The sequence below is a fragment of the Ailuropoda melanoleuca genome, chromosome 5 (genome assembly GCF_002007445.2).
Source record: "Ailuropoda melanoleuca isolate Jingjing chromosome 5, ASM200744v2, whole genome shotgun sequence".
NCBI lineage: Eukaryota > Metazoa > Chordata > Mammalia > Carnivora > Ursidae > Ailuropoda > Ailuropoda melanoleuca.
Genome location: NC_048222.1, coordinates 95,961,814 through 95,988,488, shown reverse-complemented (window position 1 = coordinate 95,988,488; position 26,675 = coordinate 95,961,814). Strand labels below are relative to the sequence as shown.

Below are 26,675 nucleotides of genomic sequence, written 5' to 3'. Positions count from 1 at the left end.
AATTGCCAGAGATAAATTAGGTCTCAGGTTTAAAACACAGAGATTTGCTGCGGTGGTTAGGCGATGCTTAGGTGTCAATAACTAAAATAATTAGATAATGTGATTAGAGATCACTTGATTTACACAGCTGAAACTATAGGTCTTTCAAATAGACATATTTTTGGTTGCCATGAAAATTAATGGTCCATCCTGTGATTCCTGAACATGACTAATCTCACAGATTCATCACTTCCCAAGGGAAAGTTATATAAGGAAAAATCAAGAAAAGATTTTCCAATCACACTACAAATATATAGCCAGAAGTCTCATTCCTAACCTTTCCGAAAAGGACCAAACTCTTTAACTGGGTGACAGGGCTCTAAGGAAAGAGTAATAAACCAATCTTAGAACTTTTTGGACATTTCTCTAAACTGATAATTTTTTCTCAAATACAGAGTGTCACTCAGGTCTGCTGGTTAGGCTTAGGGGCCATAGAAATCAGGTAGTAAGTATAATCTATCCCAGGAATGTCTTACAGTGATCTCATTGCATATAAATTAATCTTACATATAAATCTACAGTCAGTGAATGCAGTTTTTGATGAGATATACTTAGAAACTGTCAGAATCATTCCAATTTGATACCTAAAACTTTGAAGGAGATTTATTAGAGAAGAAAAGGCCAAGTACATGGGCCAAGTGTCAGGGAGTTCCAACTCCATATCAAAGTTTAAACTAAAAGCAATACTGTATCCATAACTGAAGAACAAAGTTTAGTACAACCACTAAAAATCTAAAATATTCTTATTACACCCCTTTTAATTTTCTTATTTGGCCTTTGCAGAACACAATTGTGTGTGTGTGTGTGTGTGTGTGTGTGTGTGTAAATATACACTCTGCTCTAAAAAAAAAAGCTTTTATTTTTTTAAATTTTAAAATGATAAAGTTTTTAGAACACATCATGTAAAATGAAATACATAAACATTTTATTTTAAAAACTCCTTTTAGGATTCTCTTTCCAAGAAGCTAAGGAAAAAATTATCANAAAATTTTAAAATGATAAAGTTTTTAGAACACATCATGTAAAATGGAATACATAAACATTTTATTTTAAAAACTCCTTTTAGGATTCTCTTTCCAAGAAGCTAAGGAAAAAATTATCAAGTTTTCAGAAATAAAAATGTATTCCCAAGAGAGTTTCAGTTAGAAAATAGCATAAAAATAATATATAAAAATGGTACAACACAGAATGGTTTATAGGTAAGAATTCAGCATAAAATCTTAGGATTCCAGAGAGAAAATGGATTTTGTTTTAAGTGAAATATGTGTGTTTTATATTAAATACAAAAGACAACTCTATTCTCCTTATCGGAAGTAACTGAAGTTTAATGGAGGAAGTAGATATAATTTAAAAATCTTTGGCTAGGGGAGCCTGGGTGGCTCAGTCCTTAAGTGCCTGCCTTCATCTCAGGGCATGATCCCAGAGTCCTGGGATGGAGCCCCACATCAGGCTCCTCCCCTGGGAACCTGCTTCTTCCTCTCCTACTCCCCCTGCTTGTGTTCCCTCTCTCGCTGGCTGTCTCTCTCTCTGTCAAATAAATAAATAAAATCTTTAAAAAAAATCTTTGGCTAAATAACAAATATCACATATATTAAGCAAAATGTTAAAAACAAATTTAAGGTGGTTCTAGCATTCTCATTGTCTATAGCACAGAGAATAAGTTGAAAGGAAATATTTTTTGAACAGAAAAAAAGTGTTACTCAGTGCTATGCAAGAACATTACAATCATGGAATAAGATCTAATAGAGGCAATAGATATTCAAGTAATCACTATGTGAAATAGCCTAAGAAATTCATTATTCTTATCTTTCAGTCATAGGTTTACCATATGCACCCAAAGGACAATACTTTCACGGAGTTCTTTCTGAAATAATTGTGCCCTCAAAATATGGTAGATAAAATAATGACAAATTTTGTGCACTTTATGTAAAACATAATTACAACTTCAAAACAAAACATGAAAAAATATTGCAAGATGGAACCATAAGAAATTTCGAATCATGAATAAATTCAGATTGAGACCTGGTTATTTTGATTTGACTGGGATTAGGCCTATGACTATAAATATCTATCATTTTTCTTATTTTTACTCATATAATAATTATTACTAAAGGTAGGGTGTTCCTGTGCTACAATATACAACACAAACTGTATGAAGCTAGGATGTGGGCCTTGTTATTCTTTTAATCTCCTATATCCTCTAAAACAATACTTTATAGAATTTACCAAAACCAATATACTATGGTAACATTTGGTTAGAGTATACTGTCATTACTCTTCTGTGTTCTATAATAACATTCCCTTATTTTCCTCATGTTTGTGCTAAGGTATGATATGTTTTAAAATTTCCATACCATTGAATAAATATTTCAGTTTGGAAATTTTAATTTCCTTTGTTGCTTTTTTAAGAACTAGAACATCTGGGATATGCCCCGTTGAATCAATTCTTATGTAATCATTTCTTTATATTATTGGATACATCTGTTATGGGTTAAATTGTTGCCCCCCAGAATTCACTGAAGTTCTAACCTCCAGTACCTCAAAATATGATAGGCTTACAGATCTCTAAGGTCTTTACATAGGTAATCAAGTTAAAATGATGTCATTAGGTTGGGCCCTAATCCAAAATAACTGGTCTCCTTATAAAAAGAAGAAATTTGGATATTGATAAGCACACAGGAAGAATATCATATGGAGTTGAAGGTATCAACTGGGGCAATTCTTCTACAAGTCAAGAATGGTGAAAGATTACCAGTGACCTATCAGAAACTAGAGGAGGGACATAAAATAGATTCTGTCTCACAGTTTTCAGAAGGAACCAATCCTGCCTATGCTTTGATCTCAGACTTCTAGCCTCCAGGGCAGTGAGAAAACAAATTTCTGTTGTTTAGGACACTGAGTTTGTTATGTCAGCTCTAGCAAACTAGTACAATAATCATTAGAAGATAAATTTCTCATTTTATCCATTAGATTCTAGAGAGACTGGTAAAATTTTTCTAAGAACATAAAATGGAAGAGGGAATTCCAGAATTACAAGTAGAAAATAGAATATAAAGGAAAAGAAAAAACATTGGAAAAAATGAAGATTTAACATTAAGTGCCTTGTAAAGTTACAGCGGAGAATGTCTAAGTTGTATGGAATAAAGTTGTGCTATGATAGGGAAGCATGAATCATAACATTGGAACCAGGATAATTCTGCATGCTTTACTTATTTATATTAAAAATGGGAAATGAACAGCTAACAGCAAATTTTAAGGGCTAGAAACATTCAAGTTTCCATCAGAGTAGAAAGACTTAGTTAAACATTTGGGGCATTTAGTATAAACTTCAAAAAGAACATGACTTGGTAGTAAAATTAAAAGGCCTTAGAGTAAAATATATTCTACTCTGGTAAAAATAACATAACATAGCAAATAAAATAAAATAAAATAAAATAAAATAAAATAAAATCTACCTATAAACAGACTTTGAAAGAGAAAAACTGACCCATAAATTAAGAAAAAAATGACTTAACTAAAGTCAATACTCTAAAGAAAGACAACAAAATTCGATCAGGTGAATATAAGCCTAACCATGCCATTTGTTAATTTGAACATGAAGAAATGAAGCACATTATTTAGAATGCAGAAATTGTGAGACAGTAGAGAAGAATAATATTCACCTATGTGCTAAATTAAAAGGATAGAAAAAAGTTATGCCATGCAGACACTAATTATATAAAATCAAGAATGGCTATATTAATATACTTCAAATTAGAATTCATAATGAAGGGTGTTATAGTGGACATAAAGGGATATTTCATGACAACAAAGGGGTCAATTAAATTAATAAAAGTATTATACAACACCAAATATATATGCTTTTAATAAAAGAGTTTGAAAATACAAGAAGCCACAACTGAAAGAGAAATAGAAAAATTCAAAATATATTTATAGACTTCCACAATTCTCTCTCAGAAACTGACAAAGTGTTTAGAACATAAAAAGCCTATAAAAGACATCAACATGACCTTATTGACATAGGCACAACAATAGCAGAAAAAGCATTCTTTTCAGTTGCTTCTGTGAATTGACCATATTAAACCACACACTTTTTCATAAAATATAAAATGATTAAATTCTTTATAGACTATTCTCTGAGCAAAAGAGATTTTTATATTAAAAATCCATGAAAATAGTATCTGGAAAATACCTAAATTTTGTAAACTAACATACACTTAAAGAGCCAATGGATCAAAGGAAAAAATACAAGTAAAAGTAGAAAATATTTTAAACTGAATGATAAGGAAAACACAACATATTAATATTTGGGGGATATTTGTAATGACATTTTTAAGGAAATCATATCTTTAAATGCTAAAACAGAGAAAAGAAAAATATAAAATTATCTGACTTCCCCCTAAGAAATCAGAAAATCACAGAAAATTAAATGAAAAATAAGTAATAAGAAATAATAAAGGCAATAACAAGACAAAAACAGAAAAACCAGTGAAACAAAAATTTGTGTTTAAAAGATCAGTAAATTGGTAAACATTTAACTAGATTATAAAAGAAAAATAGAGATGATGCAAATTGCTGAAATTAAAAATGAAAGAGATCATTATAGAGGCAATAGAGAGTAAAAGAATGAAAAGGAACATTATTTTTTTATCATATGATAAGTGTACTCTTTAATCTCCATCCCCTATTCCTCCCATCCCCCGCCCACCTCCTCTCTGGTAACCATCATTTTGTGCTCTATAGTTAAGAGTGGGCTTCTTGGTCTCTCTCTTTCTCTCTCTTTTTCCCTTTGCTCATTCATTGTGTTTTTTTTTTTTTTAAACACATATGAGTGAAATCATATGGTATTTGTCTTTCTCTGACTGACGTATTTCGTTTAGCGTTACCACATACCACATCTTCTTTATCCATTCATCTGTTGATGGACATCTGGGCTTTTTCCTTGTTTTGGCTATTGTGGACATTGTTACTGTAAACACTGGGGGGCAGTTGCCCCTTCAAATCACTATGTTTGTATTCTGCCTATTTTTAATTGTATTATTTATTCTTTTAGGCATTGAGCTGTATTTGTTCTTTATGTATTTTGGATACTAATCCTTTACCAGATCTGTCATTTGCAAATATCTTCTCCCATTCCATAGGTTGTCTTTTTAGCTGTGTTGATTCTTTTCTTCACTGTGTAGAAGCTTTTTAATTTGATGTAGTCCCAATAGTTTATTTTTGCTTTTTTCCCGCTTCCAGAGACGACTTAGTAACAAGTTGCTACAACCAAAGTCAAAGAGGCTGCTGCCTGTGTCACATTAAGGTTTGAATCCATTTTGAGTTTATTTTTGTCTCTGGTGAAAGAAAGTGGTCCATTTTCATTCTTTTGCATGTTGCTGTCCAGTTTTCCTAACACCATTTGTTGAAAACACTGTCTTTTTCTATTGGATATTCTTTCCTGTTTTGTCAAAGATTAATTGACCATATAGTTGTGGGTCCATTTTTGGGCTTTCTGTTATATTTCATTGATCCATGTGTCTATTCTTATGGCAGTATCATACTGTTTTAATTACTACTGCTCTGTAATGTAACTTGAAATCTGGAATTGTGATGTCTCCAGTTTTGTTTTTCTTTCTTTCTTTTTAAAGATTTATTTATTTATTTTGAGAAAGGGAAGAAAGGGCAGAGGGAGAGGAAGAAAGAATCTCAAGAAGACCCAATAAACATGGAGCTGGAAGTGGGATTCGATCCCACAACCCTGAGATCAAGATCTGAGCTGAAATCAAGAGTCAGACACTTAAACAACTGAGCCACCCAGGCACCCCTTGTTTTTCTCTTTTAAGATTGCTTTGACTATTCAAGGTCTTTTGAGCTCTCATACAAAGTTGAGGATTGTTTGTTCTAGTTCCGTGAAAAATGCTGTTGGTATTTTGATAAAGATTGCATTACATCTATAGATTGCTTTGAGTAGTATACACATTTTAAGAATATCTGTTCTTCCAGACCATGAGGATGGATATGTCTTTCCATTTCTTTGCATCATCTTGAATTTCTTTCACTAGTGTTTTATTGTTTTCAGAAGATGAAGAGGAACATTACGAAACAAATGTTTGCCAATGACTAACAACCAGAATAAAGTGGATAACTTGGAGCATTTGGGAGGCTCAGTCGGTTAAGTGTCTGCCTTTAGCTCAGGTCATGATCCCAGGGTCCTGGGATCAAGTCCCACATTGGGCTCCCTGCCCAGCAGGAAGACTGCTTCTGCCTCTCCCCCTGCTTATGCTCTTTCTGTGTCAAATAAATGAGTAAATAAATAAACCTTTAAAAAATACAGTGGGTATTTTTTTTGAAATACAGAAAATATTCAAACTGACATAAGAAGTAGAAATCTGAAAAGCCATATATATTGATTAAAGATATTGAAATTACATATAAACAAATAAAAGGGAGCTTGTGTTAGATTACAAAAGAAAACTTCCTTTATTGGGAAGATTATGGAATGACCATTTGAGGAAGTAACCTTAATGTTGAGGAAAGAAAGAAAGAAGAGAGAGAGAAGAACCTTTTATACTATAGGGGCAGTAAGTGTAAAAGTCCCTAAGTAGAAAAAAATCTATCTTGACTTTGAGTAATTGAAAGAATGTCAGTGATTTTGGAGTGCAATGAGTAAGAGGCCCAGTGAAGTAGGAGGTGATTTCTAGAGGTGAATAGGGTATTATGATACTCGTAGATTAAAAAATATATTTAATAAACTGCTCTGTGTCTTTAATTATTTAATACAAGTTATAAATAAGATATATAAGTGTAATTTTATGGACCTTCATGTCTTTTTTCAAAAGTCATCTTCCCATTAAAGATCATTCCTGTTGCTATCCCATCTGATAATATTTTATTCCCTCAACCCCTGCAGTTTGAAACTTCCTGTTCATTGTTCTTAGCTGATTTGTTTTTCTCCTTTATCTATTAATCTTTTCTTTTTCCTTATCTGTCTTCCCTACTGGAATGTAAACTTCAGGAAGACAGTTTTTAAGACTGCTTTATTTATTGCTGTATTCTCAGTACTTAGAGAAATTGCTAGCACATAATAAGCTCCCANCTCCCTACTGGAATGTAAACTTCAGGAAGACAGTTTTTTAAGACTGCTTTATTTATTGCTGTATTCTCAGTACTTAGAGAAATTGCTAGCACATAATAAGCTCCCAATAATTTTTTTAATGAATTAATGATTTACAGCTGAAACAGTGAACGATCATTAAATTAAAATGCAAAATTTGTGAATGTCGACCCCAAAAAGCATACACGACTTCTTATTAACAGAAAGGAAAAAGAATATAGACCATTCAAAAAATGAAAATCTATTTTTCCATGGGATGTTGTGCATGCAAATTTATCATAATGAGCGGTATGTCGTCAACAATTTTAAGCACACGGGACTGTATTTCAAGTATCTTTTCCCAAGTCATCTGAATCGATAAACTGCTTCATTGCAGGTACATAGAGATCATGGTCGCTTCTTTAATATCAATCCCAATAGCCCACATTATTTAATGCCAATATGCACAGAGGTCAGATTTCTGTAGGTAAGTGATTCCACTTGGACACTTGTGATGCATATAAATAACACTGTCGAGAATACATCAGACCCATACAATGAAAACAAAGGAAGAAGGCATATAAATTTGAAAATGAGAACAATTGTCCCGCTTCACCTTTGGCTGATGTAATGGCATATGACCATTATTCATTTGCATATAAACAATGACACATAGGATGAATATTGTTAAGTTTATTATCTGTCTAAATGAGGAATATAATTCTGACAGTTAGACAACTGTATATCAAAATCTTCTACACCAAAGGTGAATAAAATCTGAAGTACATGTTAGTGTGTTTAATGTTAGTGTATACAAATAGTTATCACACTAGCAAAATTGACGAATGTAAAATGTTGGAGTCAGATGGATCCTGACTTAAATATCAGTGTTATCGCTTTTTACCTTTGCAAGCTTTCTTAATTTACTAATCTTTCTAAGTTGTTCCTTAACTGATAGCCAAAAATGCCACAATTCCAATAAGATATTTATGAACAGTGATATAATGTATATACAAAGTCAACAGAGTGGCTGGCTTATTATGATCATACGCTAATCAGTTTTTCTCTATTATGCATCCCCATTCTAGACACTGAATTAGAAGGCAACACTTGAAAATGTCCCACTAAATAAAATGTAAACATTTTCAGTGTTTAGGAGTACCCAGTATGATTGCAATCATAACATAAAATGCTTAAATACTGATTTTAGGATAATAAAACATTTTTTTAAAATACCACAGATGATTTATTTTTTTAAGATTTATTTATTTATTTGGGAGAGAGAGATAGAGGGAGAGAACATGCAGAGGGGAGGGGTAGAGTGAGAGAGAAATTAAAGCAGACTCTGCACTGAGTGCAGAGCCCGATGTAGGGCTCGATCTCAGGACCCCAAGATCACAACCTGAGTGGAAACCAGGAGTTGAATGCTTAATCAACTGCACCACCCCGGTGACCCAAGGATGATTTTATTAATAAGGTTGAGTCACAAATTCTTTTTTATTCTAATGCTTTTGCATTGAAGCACTTGAAAACTATGGTGAAAAAAATATATTCCAAATGGGGTAATATTAGCAGAGCAATCACCTTAAATATCTCTTGTCCATACCCTAATGAAGAATGAAGAATGACTACTCTATATCTCTGACAAAAACTCTGTTCTTAACCATAATAGTCATTTTATATAATGTGTTTCCTGTAAAAGCTCATTCCATTTTTCAGAAAACAAAGAAGCTGTTTAGGTCTGTCTCAAAAGTTGAAGCTTGTTTATGTGAGATGATGACTAATTTGTTATTCAGAAGAAATCCCAGAAACAAATGCACCAATTGCATTTAGGTAACATGATACCCCATCAAAATTGCCACCTTTAGAAATACAGAATTTTAGGTTCATAAATAGCTATCTGTATTGTAAAGTACACGTATTTCAACAACAATACTGCACTAAGCTGAATTTTGCTTAATATGTAAATAAAAAACAAGGACTCATATGAGCGAGGAAAACTCTTTTTACCTATAATTAAAGCCAAGACTATAATAGGCAATTAGACCTCACTCTGCAAATGCACTTCTGAATCATAAAGATATATTTTATACGGAGTACCATTTGTAATGAGAATTGTGGTAATTACCTCATATTTTTCCACCTTACATAAATGATCTTAATTATCTAATAGAACTCTTTTCTTCCTGGGAGGCATTTGCCAAAATGTTATTTCTAATACGTAAATGTAGCATTTCAAAAGAGTGTAGAATAAATCATAGAAGGTGATATAGCAAATCGAAGATTTAGAGGAATACAATAAAAAACCCACAGAATCTATTATATTGTTTCACACATCATTGCATTATTTACTCATTCATTAAATACATATTTTGGCACTTATTTGCAAGGTAGGCATTCATTGCTGTCAGAGATGCATAAATACATAAACACTTTTATTTTAAAGGGAGGAAAAATCTCCACATAAATATAACCCATTTTCCTCAGGGAATAATACACTTTACTTATCTTAAGTAATTTCAAAAAAATAAATGGAATAAAATGTTACAACAAGGGGACTGAAAATATTCTTTAAACTATTTTAACATTTAAAACATGAGCTTCCATAATTTTCTATCAGTATGGGGCATGAAACTTTGGTTTTCCCACTTACGTGATTCTTAAGGTTAGAGGTATTTTTTCCAGTGGATTTCAGTAATTCGATTTTATTCATTAGATTCTTTATTAGTTAAGATGAAGATGTATTTATTCTTTTTTTGGATTTTCGGCAGCTTACTTTAGTAGGACTACTCATCATGACAAAAGCATAAATGTCAGCTCTGCAGCTTGTTTCTTGGTTAGCTTCAACAAGAATGTCAGAAGAAGTGACAAGGCATAAAGTGATTCAGAGTGATGACATTCCTGTTGATAATGGATTGGCTTCCAAGCATACTGCAGCAGCTTTGATCTCTGAAACCTCTCATTTCTTATAAAAAAAATGAGAACTCCACTAGTCTGTGGTAGGAAATTTCAATCTCTCTACCAAACATTGTCAGAATTATCTTCAGATGATTTAAATGTCACACTTACTTTATTTGTTGGTTTATTTTTTGCAATGTAAGTATGAACAGAGGTTAACTATCATGTGTAGATTTGGGAACCATGGCCATCATTTATTTCTGAATATAATCTATGGTGTGCAAATAGTAAGTATTCATGAGTAGTATGGTATTTTGAACCAAAATGTCATGGAGACAGAAGAGAAACATTTTTTGAATATGCCACAGATTATTTATATATCATAGTGTTGGCTTTCTTGTACATGATGAGAACAACTCAGCATTATTAATTTACATATAAACATCTCTTCATTGATTTTTATGATCATCTTAAAAGAAGGTAAAGGTTGTCCCTTGAATTTATAGAAATCTCCTTTTCAGTTTTATCTACATAATCTCAATTTAATTTAACAAAATATTTAAATTAAAAAACTTAATATTAACTAGTTCCTTCAAATTTTAATATTAGAGTCATTCTTTATTACCTATTAGGCTTAAAATATTTTTTCATGGGTTTAGCAATTAAGGAATTACGTAAGTGGCCAATAAATATGTTTGATAGCTGGTTTTACTATATTTCATACATTTTGACAATTTCTTATATGTGTTGTGTTTATGAGAGTTCAGAGTATGATTTAGAAATATAAAACTCTGGGGTTCCTGGGTGGCACAGTGGTTAAGCGTCTGCCTTCGGCTCAGGGCGTGATCCCAGCATTGTGGGATCAAGCCCCACATCAGGCTCTTCTGCTATGAGCCTGCTTCTTCCTCTCCCATTCCCCCTGCTTGTGTTCCCTCTCTTGCTGGCTGTCTCTATCTCTGTCAAATAAATAAAATCTTAAAAAAAAAAAGAAATATAAAACTCTAAGAAATATTTACAGTAAATGGACTGCAATATGTCAAGTAGATCAATATATCAATACTATATCAACAGAAGAAATGAGATTTAAAATATAAAATTATTTGGGAGTACATGAAAATACCTATACTAGTAAACAAGATGGAGACTGTATCTCCAGGAAACTTACTGTTAATAAACAATAAATATTACTATGATCTTTAAGTAAACTCTTAACTTAGTATGACACTCAAAAATAAGATGAAACTCAGGAACACTATAATTGTATTACATAAGTTATTTATTTTTATCTAACTCTTTACCTTTGTACTCAATCTTAGGTGAATATCTATCATACAAAGATGATCTCACCTATTCTCTGAGAACAGTAAACCCAAACTTTCATTAGACAACATACCCAAAACAATGTGATGTGCAAACTCTCCCCATAAGTTCTAAATCATGTAGCTGAGTAGCACACATCAAGAAAAGAAATGGGCAAAAATAAAATCTTGGTTAATATACAACTAATAGAAGTATACCTAGCTTCTACAGTTTTCATATCTGTGTCAGTCAGGATGCTGTAGTTGGCATTTATTAGATTTTATCTACCACTTTGTACATAGCCAGCAGATAAGTTGGCCAGGTTTCTTTACCTGGTGAGGTGATTCAAACCTTCGTTTTGAAGGATCTGAGGCCTCAGTGGTCCTTGATTTATTGAGCTATCATGTATTCCCAGTAAATTTGGTCTTGGAATTACTAAGGTATTCCAGTGAATGTCACAGGTTCCAAATATATTCCATCCTGAGCTAATTCTGTAGCAGAAAACTAACGCTGTAGATTAATTTTATGGTTCAGTGGATTAAATGTCACTCTGTTCATGATGTCAGTTTAGGTCTCACAGTCAGAGGGAGTACCACAGTTATATGTTCAGTCTCTCTCAGGGCTGAGGAGAAAGACAAGAGCTGCCCTTCAAAAAGAGAGTAGTTATCACTAGAGGGGGACATGATTTTGCTGCAAAATCCTCAGAATCTGTGCTATAATTACTGTAGTGAGACTAACCAAAGGATCCTTATGTATGATTGGCAGTGAAGGCACCATTGTAACTCTTGGCTTATGAGGCATAATTTTTAGGAGACTTTTATTTCATTTTAACCTGCTGCAGAAGGTTATTTTTTTCTTGACTCCACTCAAAAACTTTGAGCTAAATGAGTTAATTACTAATGAGTCAGAGCATGAAGCACTTTGTGGTTTATGTAGCCTCTAAAATCCGAAGAGACCCAAGATGAAATTTGCCAGTTTTTCAGTGTTCGGCTGTACAAACTGACTCTCAATTTAGAGAGGGTTTCCCAACATGTTTAAAACTGATGGGCCTCTAGAAACTTTGGTAATTTGAGAGAACCCAGAATTTTCATCGGGTTTATCTTTTACCACTAGCATACATGTGCTTCACAAGAGTATCTGGTTAGTAGCTACTTTCTGCTTACCATCATTCTGGTTACCAATAGTGGGACAGCATGACATTCTGCAGAATATTCAGGTAATGTATTTCCCTTACAACTCTGTTAAGACAGTGAGCATGAGAGCTGATATAGCCCTGAGATAAGACAAGCAAGACGTAATGTTATTCTCCCCCAATGAAAGTGAAGTGCTTCTCCTCATCCCTGTTCATTATTTGGGGGAAAAATACAATTTGCACTACTTTCCAGGGATTGAATTGTGTGTGTTGATCTAGTCAAAGTACAATATGTAAAACAGCAACTGGATTTAGATAATATCTGCTTAAGTTTTAAATAACAAGCACTCTACTTAGCTTTTGCACCAACCAAACACACCAGTTAAATGGAAATTTGAGAGAAATCAACACTCCTGTTCTTTCATGTCTTAGATATTGCTGCTAATTTCTGAAACTTCTCCGGGAATGAGGTGTTGCTTATTTTTTTGCTATTTTCTTCAGAAGGGGAAGTTCTAGGGTCTTCCACTTAACTCTTCCTTTCCTATTGTAGCACCTTCATTTTCAGGGAGCCAAATGCAGGCATTCTGCAGTTTACTAATAAGATCTATTCAAACCATACAAACACCTTGTGAGAATTGCTGTACTGCAGAACTTGGACAAAGCTTTATTTATCATGTAGCATCCACAAATATTCACTCACACCAATGATGCCCACATATGATTTCTGATACTTAGGCATTAGCATCTATTCAGTGTTAGTATCTCTTTAGTCCTGATAATTTCACATCACCAGAGTGGTTGTTCTGATATACAGCTCCAGGTCCTTTTGTTGGAGGCTTGGAAGAGAATTTACAAGATATATGTATGGAGGTATGGTGGTTCTTCCTTAACTAGATGTGGGCCAGTTTACTGGTTTAATGTAAGAACTAGTTTAGGGGAAGAGAGGGATAAAGAAAGGGGGGGTAATCAGAAGGGGGAATGAAGCATGAGAAACTATGGACTATGAGAAACAAACTGAGGGCTTCAGAGGGTAGGGGGGTGGGAGAATGGGATAGACTGGTGATGGGTAGTAAGGAGGGCACGTATTGCATGGGTGCACTGGGTGTTATACGCAACTAATGAATCATCGAACTTTACTTTGGAAACCGGGGATGTACTGTATGGTGACTAACATAATATAATAAAAAAAACATTAAAAAAATTTAAAAATTTAAAAATTTAAAAAAAGAACTAGTTTAGCAACTATGGCTTCCTATTACAGCATTTCAAATCAAGCATTTATGAACAATCCGTTTTATTTTAATACATAAAGTATTTTAAAATGATATTTTATGACTGCCATCTATTCATTTTTAAAGGTGTTGAGGGCAATTAACAGCTACAGATTTTTGATGTCAAACCAATAATTGCCATTCCATCCATGCTTCAGATTAATTCATTTCACCTACATTGTCTCTCATATTTAATCACAGTGACCTGACCTCTGTCACTCCAGTATGCTGTTGAAGAGGGATCCCCATTTCAATAGTGATATTTCCTTTTCTTATTTGTAATCTAAAGAGCTTTCCAGGAATGCTGGTGCTCCCATCACTATACGTTTTTCAAAGTCTTGAAGAAAGGATTATCCTCAGGGTCCCTTCTATGAGTACGTATTGGTGGAAGGCAAGTGAGCTTTACATAATAAATCCAACACATCATTTGTTCCTTCACATTTTTTTTTTCTCTACAAAAGAGCAAGTGAGCTCAATAATCCTAACATCATTTGATGAAGCCTGACTGTTAAACCCAGGCTGCATGCATCAAATCAAACAGTGTTAAGCTACTTCCAGCTGTCAAAAATAGTACATTAAATCCTTAAATATGGTAAGCTGTCTGCATATAGATAATTTCAGCCAAATTCAACCCTATCCTCCAGCTTCTCAATTCATTCCCACACAAGCTCATAAGATTCTTGCTGTTAAAACTTGGAAGATCTTTCGATTCCTTTGGTGTATAGGTCATGTTTTTCTGCTCAAGCTTTTACAATTCTCCTCTTGGGATCAGACTTTATGGGCTTGGAGGCCATAAAAGATGAGTGATTTGTGTTTACAAAGTTCTTCAATTCATCTAAATCTAAATTAATATCCTCAAACCAAGTCTGAGTTACTTCATCTTACTCTACTAATGCCACAACCTTGTCTTAAGAAATTTGGAAATTTACATATTAAACTTGATTTATAACTTAAGCACTGAGCACAATCATATTGGGGTTCGATGCCCAGATATTGTCCTAGTCTATTCCAGATACTATAAGAAAATAAGAGTCAGATGTTTAACTGACTTTGACACTCAGGAACCCCTGACACCTGTGCTTTTAAAGATAAATATTAGAAAATGTTTTATTATGGATTAAAAATAACCTGGTACTTAAATATTTTTGGTAATTTGGGGTATAAGAAAATAATAATTTTATAAATGTTTTAATTGTAAAATTTTATTAAGTTCTACAATGTAAACATAAAGCCAATGATTCCCTTAAATTTTGATTTTAACCTATGGGTTACTGTAATTATGATAAGAAAATTTGTACATTAGTTAATGCCCCAGAAATCGTCATTTTAACTATAACTAATGTCAGCCCTTAAAAATATTTTTCTATTAAAAATGAATATAGTATTATACTTCTTTTATAATAATATTTTTTATTTATTATATTATGTTAGTTACCATACAGGACATCCCTAGTTTTTGATGTAAAGTTCCATGATTCATTACTTGCGTATAACACTCAGTGCACCATGCAATACATGCCCTTCTTACTGCCCATCACCAGACTATCCCATTCCCCCACACCCTCCCTTCTGAAGTCCTTAGTTTGTTTCCCAGAATCCATAGTCCCTCATGGTTGATTCCACCTTCTATTTACCACCCCCCTTTCTTCTTCCCTTCCTTCTCCTACCGATCTTCCTACTTCTATGTTCCATAAATGAGCAAAACCATATGATAATTGTCTTTCTCTGCTTGACTTATTTCACTTAGCATTATCTCCTCCAGTCCCGACCATGTTGCAGCAAATGTTAAGAAATCATTCTTTTTGATAGCTGAGTAATATTCCATTGTATATATGGACCACATCTTCTTAATCCAGTCATCTGTTGAAGGGCATCTCGGCTCTGTCCATGATTTAGCTATTGTGGACAATGCTGCTATGAACATTGGGGTGCATATGGCCCTTCTCTTCACTATGTCTGTATCTTTGGGGTAAATACCCAGTAGTACAATTGCTGGATCACAGGGTAGCTTAATTTTAACTTTTTAAGGGACCTCCACACTGTTTTTCAGAGTAGCTGAACCAACATGCATTCCCACCAACAATGTAGGAGGAATCCCCTTTCTCCACATCCTCTCCAACAATTGTTGTTTCTTGCCTTGTCTTCTGTGCCATTCTAACTGGCATAAGGTGGTATCTCAGTGTGGTTTTGATTTGAATTTCCCTAATGGCTAATGATTTTGAACATTTTCCTGTGTCTGTTAGCCATTTGTATGTCTTCATTGGAAAAGTTTCTGTTCATATCTTCTGCCCATTTTATGATTTGTTTATTTGTTTCTTGTGTATTGAGTTTGAGAAGTTCTTTGTAGATCTTGGATACCAGTCTTTTATCTGTAGTGTCATTTGCAAATAGCTTCTCCCATTCCGTGGGCTGCCTCTTACTTTTTTTTTTTTTGACTGTTTCCTTGGCTGTGCAGAAGCCTTTTATCTTGATGAAGTCCCACAAGTTCATTTTTTCTTTTGTTCCTCTTACCTTTGGAGATGTATCATGAAAAATGTTGCTGTGGCCAATGTCGTAGAGGTTGCTGCCTGTGCTCTCCTCTAGGATTTTGATGGATTCCTGTCTCACATTGAGGTCTTTCGTCCATTTGGAGTTTATCTTTGTGTATGGTGTGAGAGAGTGGTCAAGTTTCATTTTTCTCCATGTAGCTGTCCGTTTTCTCAGCACCATTTATTGAAGAGACCGTCTTTTTTCCACTGGATGTTTTTTCCTGGTTTATCAAAGATTAATTACCCAAAGAGCCGAGGGTCCTTTCTGGGTTCTCGATTCTGTTCCATTGGTCTATGTGTCTGTTTTTGTGCCAGTACCATGCTGTCTTTGTGATCACAGCTTTGTAGTACAGCTTGAAATCCGGCAATGTGATGCCCCCAGCATTGTTTTTCCTTTTCAACAATTCCTTGGCCATTCCGGGCCTTTTCTGGTTCCACACAAATTTAAGGGCTGTTTGTTCCAGCTCTTTGAAAAATGTCATTGTGATTTGATTGGGATGGCATTGAACGTGTAGATTGCTCTGGGTAGCATGGACATTTTAACTATGTTAATTCTTCCAAGCCAATCTTTTTGTGTCTTCTTCAATGTCTTTCAAGAGTGATCTGTAGTTTCTAGAATATAGCTCCTTTACGCCTCTGGTTAAGTTAATTCCGAGATAACATATAATTTTTGGTGCTATTGTAAATGGGATGGATTCCCTAATTTCTCTTTCTTCAGTCTCATTGTTCTTGTATAGAAATGCAACTGATTTTTGAGCATTGATTTTGTATCCCGCCACATTACTGAATTGTTCTATAAGTTCTAGTAGTTTGGGGGTGGAGTCTTTTGGGTTTTCCATATAGAGTATCATGTCATTTGCGAAGAGAGACAGTTTGACTTCTTCTTTGCCAATTTGGATAACTTTTATCCCTTTTTGTTGTCTGATTGCTGTTGCAAGGACTTCTAGTACTATGTTGAATAATAATGGTGAGAGTGGGCATCCTTGTGGTGTTCCTGATAATAAGGGAAAGGCTTCCAGCTTTTCCCTATTGAAAATATTTGCTGTAGGCTTTTCATACATGGTTTTTATGAGATTGAGGAATGTACTTTCTATCCCTACACTCTGAAGTGTTTTAATCAGGAATGGATGCTGTATTTTGTCAAATGTGTTTTCTGCATCAATTGAGAGGAACATATGGTTCTTGACTCTTTTCTTGTTGATATAATCTATCACACTGATCGATTTGCGAATGTTGAACCACCCTTGCATCCCAGGGAGCAATCCTACTTGGTCATGATGAATAAATCTTTCAATGTACTGTTGGATCCTATTAGCTAGGATCTTGTTGAGAATTTTGGCTTCCATATTCATCAGGGATATCAGTCTGTAATTCACCTTTTGATGGGGTCTTTGCCTGGTTTGGGGATCAAAGTAATACTGGCCTCATGGAAGGAGTTTGGTAGCTTTCCTTCTGTTTCTATTTTTTGAAGCAGCTTCAGGAGAATAGGTATTATTTCTTCTTTGAATGTTTGGTAGAATTCCCTGGGGAATCCATCAGGCCCTGGAGTTTTGTTTTTCAGAAGGTTTTTAATCACTGCTTCAATCTCTGCATAATTAATTGGTCTGCTTTAAAAAATCAATTTCTTCCTGTTTCAGTCTTGATAGTTTATAGGTTTCCAGGAAGACATCCATTCTTCCAGGTTGTTTAATTTATTGGCATAAAGCTGTTGATTTAAGTTTCTAATGATCCTTACTATTTCATTGCTGTTGGTTGTGACCTCTCCCTTTTCATTCATAATTTTTTTTAATTTGGGTCTTTTCTCTATTCTTTTGGATAAGTCTTGCCAGTGGCTTATCTATTTTATTTATTCTTTCAAAGAACCAGCTTCTAGTTCTGTTGATCTGCTCTACTGTGCTCCTGGCTTCTAATTCATTGATCTCTGATCTAATCTTGATCAACTGCTTTCTCATGCATGGATTAGGCCTGTTCTTCTGTTGCTCTTCCAGCTTCTTGAGGTGAGAATTTAAACTGCATTTTAGATTTTTCTATTATTTTGAGTGAGGCTTGGATGGCTCTGTATTTTCCCCAATGGACTGCCTTTGCAGTGTCCCATAGGTTTTGGACCATTGTGTTTTCATTCTCATTGGTCTCCATAAAATGTTTTAAATTGATTTTTGATTTCCTGGTTTATCGAATCATTTCTGAGCAGGATGGTTCTTAGTCTCCAAGTGTTTGAGTTTCTTCCAAATTTTTCCTTGTGATTAAATTCCAATTTCAATGCATTGTGGTCTGAGATTATGCAGGGAATAATTTCAGTCTTTTGGTATCTGTTGAGACCTGTTTTGTGACCCAGCACATGATCTATTCTGGAGAATGTTCCATGTGCATTTGAATAGAATGAGGATTCTTTTGTTCTGGTGTGTAGTGTTCTATATATATATATCCATGAGGTCCATCTGGCTAGTATGGAAAGCTCTTGTTCCTTTGTTGATTTTCTGCTTAGGTGATCTCTCTATTGCTGATAGTGGAGTGTTGATGTCCCCTACTATTAATGCATTTTTATCTATATGTCTCTTTATTTTTGTTAAGAGTTGGCTTGTGTATCTCGCTGTTGCCCTGGTGGGGGCATAGATATTTATAGTTGTCATATCCACTTGTTGGATACATCCTTTAAGAATAAATAGTGTCCTTCTCTATCGCTAACTACAGTCTTTAGTTTAAATTCCAATCTGTCTGATATGAGAATTGCTACCCCAGCTTTCTTTTGAGGTACATTGGCATGAAAAATGGTTTTCCATCTCTTTACTTTCAGTCTGGATGTATCTTTAGGTTCAAAATGAGTCTCTTGTAGACAGTAAATGGATGGATCATGTCTTTTTATCCAATCTGCAGCCCTGTGGCTTTTTATGGGAGCATTTAGGCCATTCACATTGAGAGTGATTATTGAGATATATGGTTTTAATGATGTCATGTTGCCTGTAACGTCTTTGTTTCTATAGATTGTAACTTTCTGTTCTGTATCACTCTTGGAGCCTTTTTACTTTTATAGAACTCCCCCTTAATATCTCCTGTAGGGCTTGTTTAGTGGTTATGAAATTGGTCAGTGACTGGCAATTCTGGAAGGTCCTTATCTCTCCATCAATTCTGAATGACACCCTGCTGGATAAAGGATCCTTGGATGGATGTTTTTCTCTGAAAGAGCTTTAAAAATGCCCCCCCCCCAACCCTTTCCCTCATTCCAGGTCTGTGTAGACAGGTCTGACATAATCCTGATACTTTTGCCTTGGTATGTGAGAAATTTCTTTGCCCTGGGCAGCTTTCAATACTGTATCCTTGGATCTAATATTTGCCAATTGCACTATGACGTAACATGGCATAGGTTTGTTGTGGTTGAATTTAGGAGGGGTCCTCTCTGCCTCTTGGACATGAATGCTTGTTTCCTTTGTTAGATTAGGGAAGTTTTCAGCTACAATTTGTTCAAATAGCTCTTATAACCTCTCTCTTTCTCCACCCCCCTTAGGGATGCCAATGATTCTGACATTGGAACGTTTCATTGAGTCAGTAATCTCCCACAACCTACATTCTTGAGATTGGATTTTTTTGAGACAAGTTTCTGTTTTAGCTTTCTCTTCTACCATCCCAGCCTCCAATTCACTAATTCGTTCTTCTGCCTCATTTACCCTGGCCATCAGAACATCTAGTTTTGACAGCATTTGATTCATAGCATTTTTAATTTCTGCCAGATTCGCTCTCATTTCTGCCCTTAGAGATTCTATATTCTTCTGTTTTAGCTTTCTCTTCTACCATCCCAGCCTCCAATTCACTAATTCGTTCTTCTGCCTCATTTACCCTTCTGATAATTTGGTTATATCCATATCCATCAGTTCTGTGGCAGAGGCCACAGACTCATTGTCTTTTCTTTGCTGGGGGTGATTTTCCTTCTCATCATTCTGATGAGGAGAGGTTGTGGGGTTGTCCAGAGCTCAAATTATTGACCAGGACCCAGGCAGTGTGTTCTTATTTTATAGGAATCTTAGGGATGTGGGCTTCTTGATTTTCAGACTGCCTTCTGGAGGAGGGTCCTGCCACGCTGATATTCAGGTAACCCTGTTTGTGTAGAGTCTCCCTGTCCCCTGCAATAGGGGATGGGGATAGGGACAACGTGTGCCGGTATTTCCAGGCTTTTGTTCTCTGGCAGCTTTCCCTGGTGGTTTGCTGTGCCCCTTCTGAGAGTCAGAGCAGCAATGGCTGAATCCAAGCCTCTGTCTCAGAACAGAGAGATCACAGTCTGCTCTCCACTGAGGTCTTCTGGCCTCTTTAACTCTCTTTCTGTTGGTGTTGCTAAAAACCCTGCAGAGTCCCAGATTGTGCAACCCACAGCTGGCATCTCAGCCCTCACTTCCAGGGCTGGCACGTCTCTGTCCTTTATTTTTCTAACATCGCCAGCCACCAGCCACCCCCGCACACGCTCTGGAGCTTTGTTTCAGTGTGGAGCTCCAGTTTTCAGACCGGTCGCGTGCTTTCCCAGGCTCACGGTCTCAGTCCACTCTCTCGTGGGTGGCCGTCTGCAAGTCTGCCTGCTCCCCAATGCAGGTGGCTACCACTTCCTGAATGTAGTATTATACTTCTAACCAAGATGGAGTAACATTCATTTTTCAGATTATTTTAATTTTAGACTGTAACAGTAACAACCACAACCAGTAATGTACTGCTTCTCTGCATATTCATTTGGATTTTAGGAAATTATTGCTTTTGCCCCCAGATAAATAACCTATAGGAAAAAAGAAAAAGGTGTACCACATTGCAAAATCTGTAAATTGTAGAAGTCAACAGTTTGAAGACAATTTCCCAGGGGCAGGAAAGAAAATAAGTGTCACAAGAGTTGAGACAAGCACATATTAGGACAACAAGCTGGGGAATTACTATTTCCAATGCTGCTGACTCAGACAGTAATTACTCTTTTCCTCCTGGCACTTCATGCCACCACCTCAAAGGGTGATTTTTTTTTTTAATCTATGATGTGAAGAACTTTTTTTTCAAAGACATAGAGTTGTTTTGAAGAGAGGTGCAATGACAAACTTTCAAGTATGAATAAGAATTATGCCAAAATTAAAGATTTACCCTTCTTCATGAAAAAGAAAAAAAATGAACAATGACTGTAAAGAAACTCTACATAAGGCAATGATAGGCAATAATCTCTGAAGATGAGAAACGATGCATGTGCTTTCTATAATTGTGTCAACTTCCTAATGAGAGCATTTCCAGGCCACTACACAAGAAAGAGAATCCAGACAGAGCTAGGTAGACTCCCTGAACTGAAGAGACAGAGTTTTAATTGTGGGGAGAACAAGGCAACTAGAGTTCTCAGGATAATGTGGCAGAAAGGAAAAAAAAAAAAGATGGTCAGGGAGATAACTGTGGAGGTCTAGAGAGAGTTGTTCTCTTGTATTCACCTAAATACTAATCAGAGAAAAAATGCAAAGAAATTCCCCAGTGAATTACCTTTAAAAATTAGAGGTAACAGCACTGAACTTTCACTTAGTCTTGGGGATAACTGGAAATTTTTATGATATATGGGGTTCTTTTTAGATAAATGGGTAGGTCTTATCTCTGTATGGGGGAATAATTTGCCCTCTACTGAATAATAACAAGGTCTGTGTTAGATAAATATTAAAAGCAATATCTGAAAGTATAAAATTGTTTCCAAGTAATTGTGCCCTGAAACAAATCTAAACAATATTGATAGTTATATATGAATAACCAGCACCCAATAAGGCAAAATAACAATGTCTACATCAAATCAAAAATCCATAAAGATGCGAAGAAGCAGGAAATTATGACTAATAATTGATCTATTGAAATTAACCTTGATCTGCTTAGATATTAAAATTAGCAAACACATTTTGCAGAACAGCTTATATAACTAAAGAATAGTTATATTGCTATTTGTATTCTATTTGTTGAAAAATTAAGTAAAAACCTAGAAGATGAAAAAAGGAATTTGCATGTTAGACATTGCAGAAAGGTGATTAATGAACTAATGGCAAGACAGTGAAAGCACAAAGAAAAATGGAAATATTAATTAAAGTTAATAGAATACCTGTGAGCTGTGGGACAATGTTAAGAAGTCAAATATGAGTGTTTTTGAAGTCAATGAAGGAGATAAAAAAAGAAAGACTAAAAATTATTTTAAGAAATGATGATCAATTATTGATGAAAAATATAAATCTCAAACCTAAGAATCTTACTATATTCTTAAAAACACTTTTGGCCTTTGCCCTAAGACCAAAGTCAGGAAGAAAGCAATGTAAGACATCAGTTTTAGCCAATATTTTACCAGAAGTTTTAGCCAATGTAATAAATCAAGAAAAATAAATGAAATACATATAAATTGTAAAGTAGTGATTAAAACTGTCTTTATTTTCAAATGACATGATTGATTTCATAAAGGATTCCTAAGAATATTCATAAAAGTTCTTAGAATAATAAGTAACTTTAGCAAAGTTTCAATATAAAATGTCAATACGCAAATGTTAATCATATTTTATACTATCAATGAAAAAATAGAATATTAGATCAAGAAAAAATCCTTTTTTTTTTAAGATTTTATTTATTTATTTGACAGAGATAGGGACAGCCAGTGAGAGAGGGAACACAAGCAGGGGGAGTGGGAGAGGAAGAAGCAGGCTCATAGCGGAAGAGCCTGATGTGGGCCTCGATCCCATAATGCCGGGATCACGCCCTGAGCCGAAGGCAGACGCTTAAGCGCTGTGCCACCCAGGCACCCCAAGATCAAGAAAAAAATTATGCATTAGTATACACCCACCCCCACAACAAAATCTAAAACCAGTGCTGATGTTTAAATCTAACAAGCTATGTATAGGGTCTCCATGTTGAAAAATATGAATCATTTAAAAACAAAAACCAAAAAAGTTTAAATAAATTGAGATTATAACATGTTCATGGATTATAAGGCAATATTTTTAATATATCAGTCCTCCCCAAATAGATCTATGGATTCAAATTCACATTCAAATCCCAGCAAACATTTTTGTATATTTCAACAAGCTCATTCTAAAGATTACATGAAAAGGACTTGAATAGCCACAGCATCAGGAAATGGAGCACTGGGTTGTTATACACAAACAATGATTCATGGATCGCTACATCAAAAACTAATGATGTACTGTATGGTGACTAGCATAACATAATAAAAAATTGGAAACAAAACCCAGAAAAGGACAAAATAAGTGAACCCACACTACCTATTGAGACTTAATAAAAAGCTACTATAGTAAAGACAGTCATAGTATTAGCAAATACATACATAGATCAATAGACTAGAATAAATTCCAGAAATAGACCCTTGCAAAATCTTAGTCAACTAATTTTTGACACAAAGGTGGTTCATGGTAGATATAATAATCTTTACCAGTAAATGGTTATGAATGAAATTTATTTTCATATGAAAATAAGGAATCCTTTAATATACCTTATATCTTAAACAAAAATTAATTCAAACAGATTACAGACTTAATATATATGGACTGCTCCATTGACAAATCCCTAAATCGATATTTTTAGGTCTCTTTTCTTCTATCCTTGGATTATTCTAGTAACACTCTGGCTGGAAGTCTTAAATTTCAGCATTGGATACTCATACCAAATTTTGTTTTCAGCAAACCTTTCATATCTTTCGATTCTACTACTCTATTAATATGCTTTTATATCTTTCTAAAGAATAGACCTACTTTATTCACCCAGAGAGGAATATGGTGTTCTATTTTCCTCTTAATCAATCCTTCAATTTTAATTTCCATTTTCACCCTCAATTTAAGAAATCTTGGAATGCTTTGGGCTTGTGGAGTTCAGATCTATTTGTTTCCAGGGATTTTCTGTTGCTGATTTAAGACATTTTACTCAGAACTGTAAAATGTCTACATTCTGAAGTGTTGGTGAGGATTAAGAGAAAAAAAAACATCCATGTATTGTTGATGGGAATGAAAACTGGTGCAGCCGCTGTGGAAAATACAATGGGATTCCTCAAAAAATTAAAAACAGAACTACCCTATGATCAAGTAATTGCACTACTGTCTATTTATCCAAAGAATACAAAAACACTAATTTGAAAGGACAAATGCACCCCCAGGTTTATTGCAGCATTATTTACAATAGCCAAATTATGGAAGCAGCCCATGTCCATCAATAGATGAATGGATAAAGAGGAAGTTCATATGTGTGTGTGTGTGTGTGTGTGTACACACATACGAAGATTATATAGCCACTAAAAAGAATGAAATCTTCCAGGGCACCTGGGTGACTCAGTTGAGTATCTGACGCTTGTTTCAGCTCATGTCATATTCTGATGGGTTTTGGGATTGAATACCCACCAAGTCAGGCTCCTTTCTCAGTGCAGAGTCTGTTTGAAGGATTCTCTGCCCTCCGTGAACCCTCCCCACTCTCTCTCTCTCTCAAACGAATAAATAAATCTTAAAAAAAAAAAAAAGAATGAAATCTTCCATTTGCTGTGACATGGATGGAGCTATAGAGTATAATGTTAAGTGAAATCAGTCAAAGAAAGACAAATACCATATGATACTACTCATACTTGGAATTTAAGAATCAAAACAAATAAACATGGGATGAATAAAAAGAGAAAAGCAAACCAAGAAACAGACTCTTAGCTTTAGAGAACAAACAGGGTTGCTGGAGTGGTGGTGGGTGGGGGATGGGCCAAATAGATGATGGGTATTAAGGAGGGCACTTGTGATGAGCACCAGCTATTGTATGTAAGTGAGGAATCTCTAAATTCTACACTTGAAACTGATATTGTGCTGTATGTTTTCTCACTAAAATTTAAATAAAAACTTAGAGATAAAAAAAGAAAAAAAATAAATTTTTTAAGGGCAAAGTGAAAAAGAAAAGAGTACACTTATCATGATGAGTACTGACTAATGTTTAGAAGTGTTAAATCAGTCTATTGTATGCCTGAACTAATGCAACACTGTGTGTTAGCTAACTGGAATTAAAATAAAAAAACAACTTAAAAAATGGTAGGATTCCTCAATGGGAAAACATGTCTTCATTCTGTTTCCAATTTCCTCTTGTTTTGCAACAAATAACTTGTTCTTTTTGAATTTACAAATTTATGCCTCATCTGAGGGAATAAATTTGCAATTATCTAAATGGGAATAGTTAGATAAAGGAGCAGAAATACATGAATACTTTCAATCCATCCTCATTGACTAGAGCATGTGTCTACGATTTCCTTTAGTTAATGATCAAAAAATGCAAAACTTAAAAGTTAGCACTCTGTACATTTCCTTGTAGTTTTAAAAATTGATTATGCTTAGTTACTACATATTATATTTTATGTTTGATTTTCTTTCCAGCTAATATACAAAACTAAGTTTCTGTTTTCAATAGTAACAACAAAAATCTTTGACTAAATTCTATTTGCTTTGGGATACTTACTGCTGAAAGGAACAAATGAAATAAAATGAAAAACAAGTATTTGAAAAATCCCATTTTTTAGTTTTATGTTTACTCTGTTATGCTCCCCAGCTTTTGATCTTTGTTATTTTTGTTCACTCTTTAAAAAGTCTACTACTTAACTCTTATTTGGTTTAAATAGACACTTTCCTGATATTTTTAGATACCTTCAAATGATAAAGTTTGTGGAAATTGATGAGCAAAAGATATTGACTGGAGAAATGACCTCACTGAAGACTATTAAATGTTCTAAGATTCAAAAGTGTAGCAAATTGTAGTGATAAGAAACTTCTAGGGGGACCTGGGTGACTCAGTGGCTGAGTGTCTGACTCTTTGTTCTCAGACCATGTGTTGCTCTCAGGCTCTTGACCTCAGGGTCCTGAGTTCAGACCCCATTTTCTGGGTGTGGAGCCTACAAAAAAGTAAGAAAGAAAGAAGAAAGAAAGAAAAGAAAAGAAAAGAAAAGAAAAGAAAAGAAAAGAAAAGAAAGTAAGAAAGAAAAAGAAACTTGAAAAAAAACCTTATTTTTAAAATTGTTTGACTTTAAGAAGAAAATAGCAGGAATCAGTACACAGAAAACAAACGAACATCATATTTTGTCATATAAATACAAAATCATGATTCTTTCTGATAAAATGAATTTACTTTTTAATTACTGACAGGGCAGCCTAGATGCAGTCATTGATGCATATCTGCCTTACAGGAAACTGTTGTTTAAGTTGGTGTTCTCATGTAGATATATATCTACAGAGAGAATAAGGACAGAGAGAAAATAAGAATAATTTGACACTCTTCAAACAATGAATGTGAACTAAATAATATAAACTGAGGGAATTTCCATAAACCTAATGTATACAACAAGAAATAAAGATAATAGGCCTTATTTTAATCTACTTTTTAAGAAGTCCTAATATTTCAACTACTATATATCTTAATATTTTCTCATATATAAAGAAGGA

General features: G+C 34.4%; 1 pseudogene; it reads right to left on the bottom strand.

Moving 5' to 3' along the window:
• Positions 1 to 26,675, bottom strand: part of LOC100465230 — a 62,293-nt pseudogene that overhangs the window by 1,426 nt on the left and 34,192 nt on the right.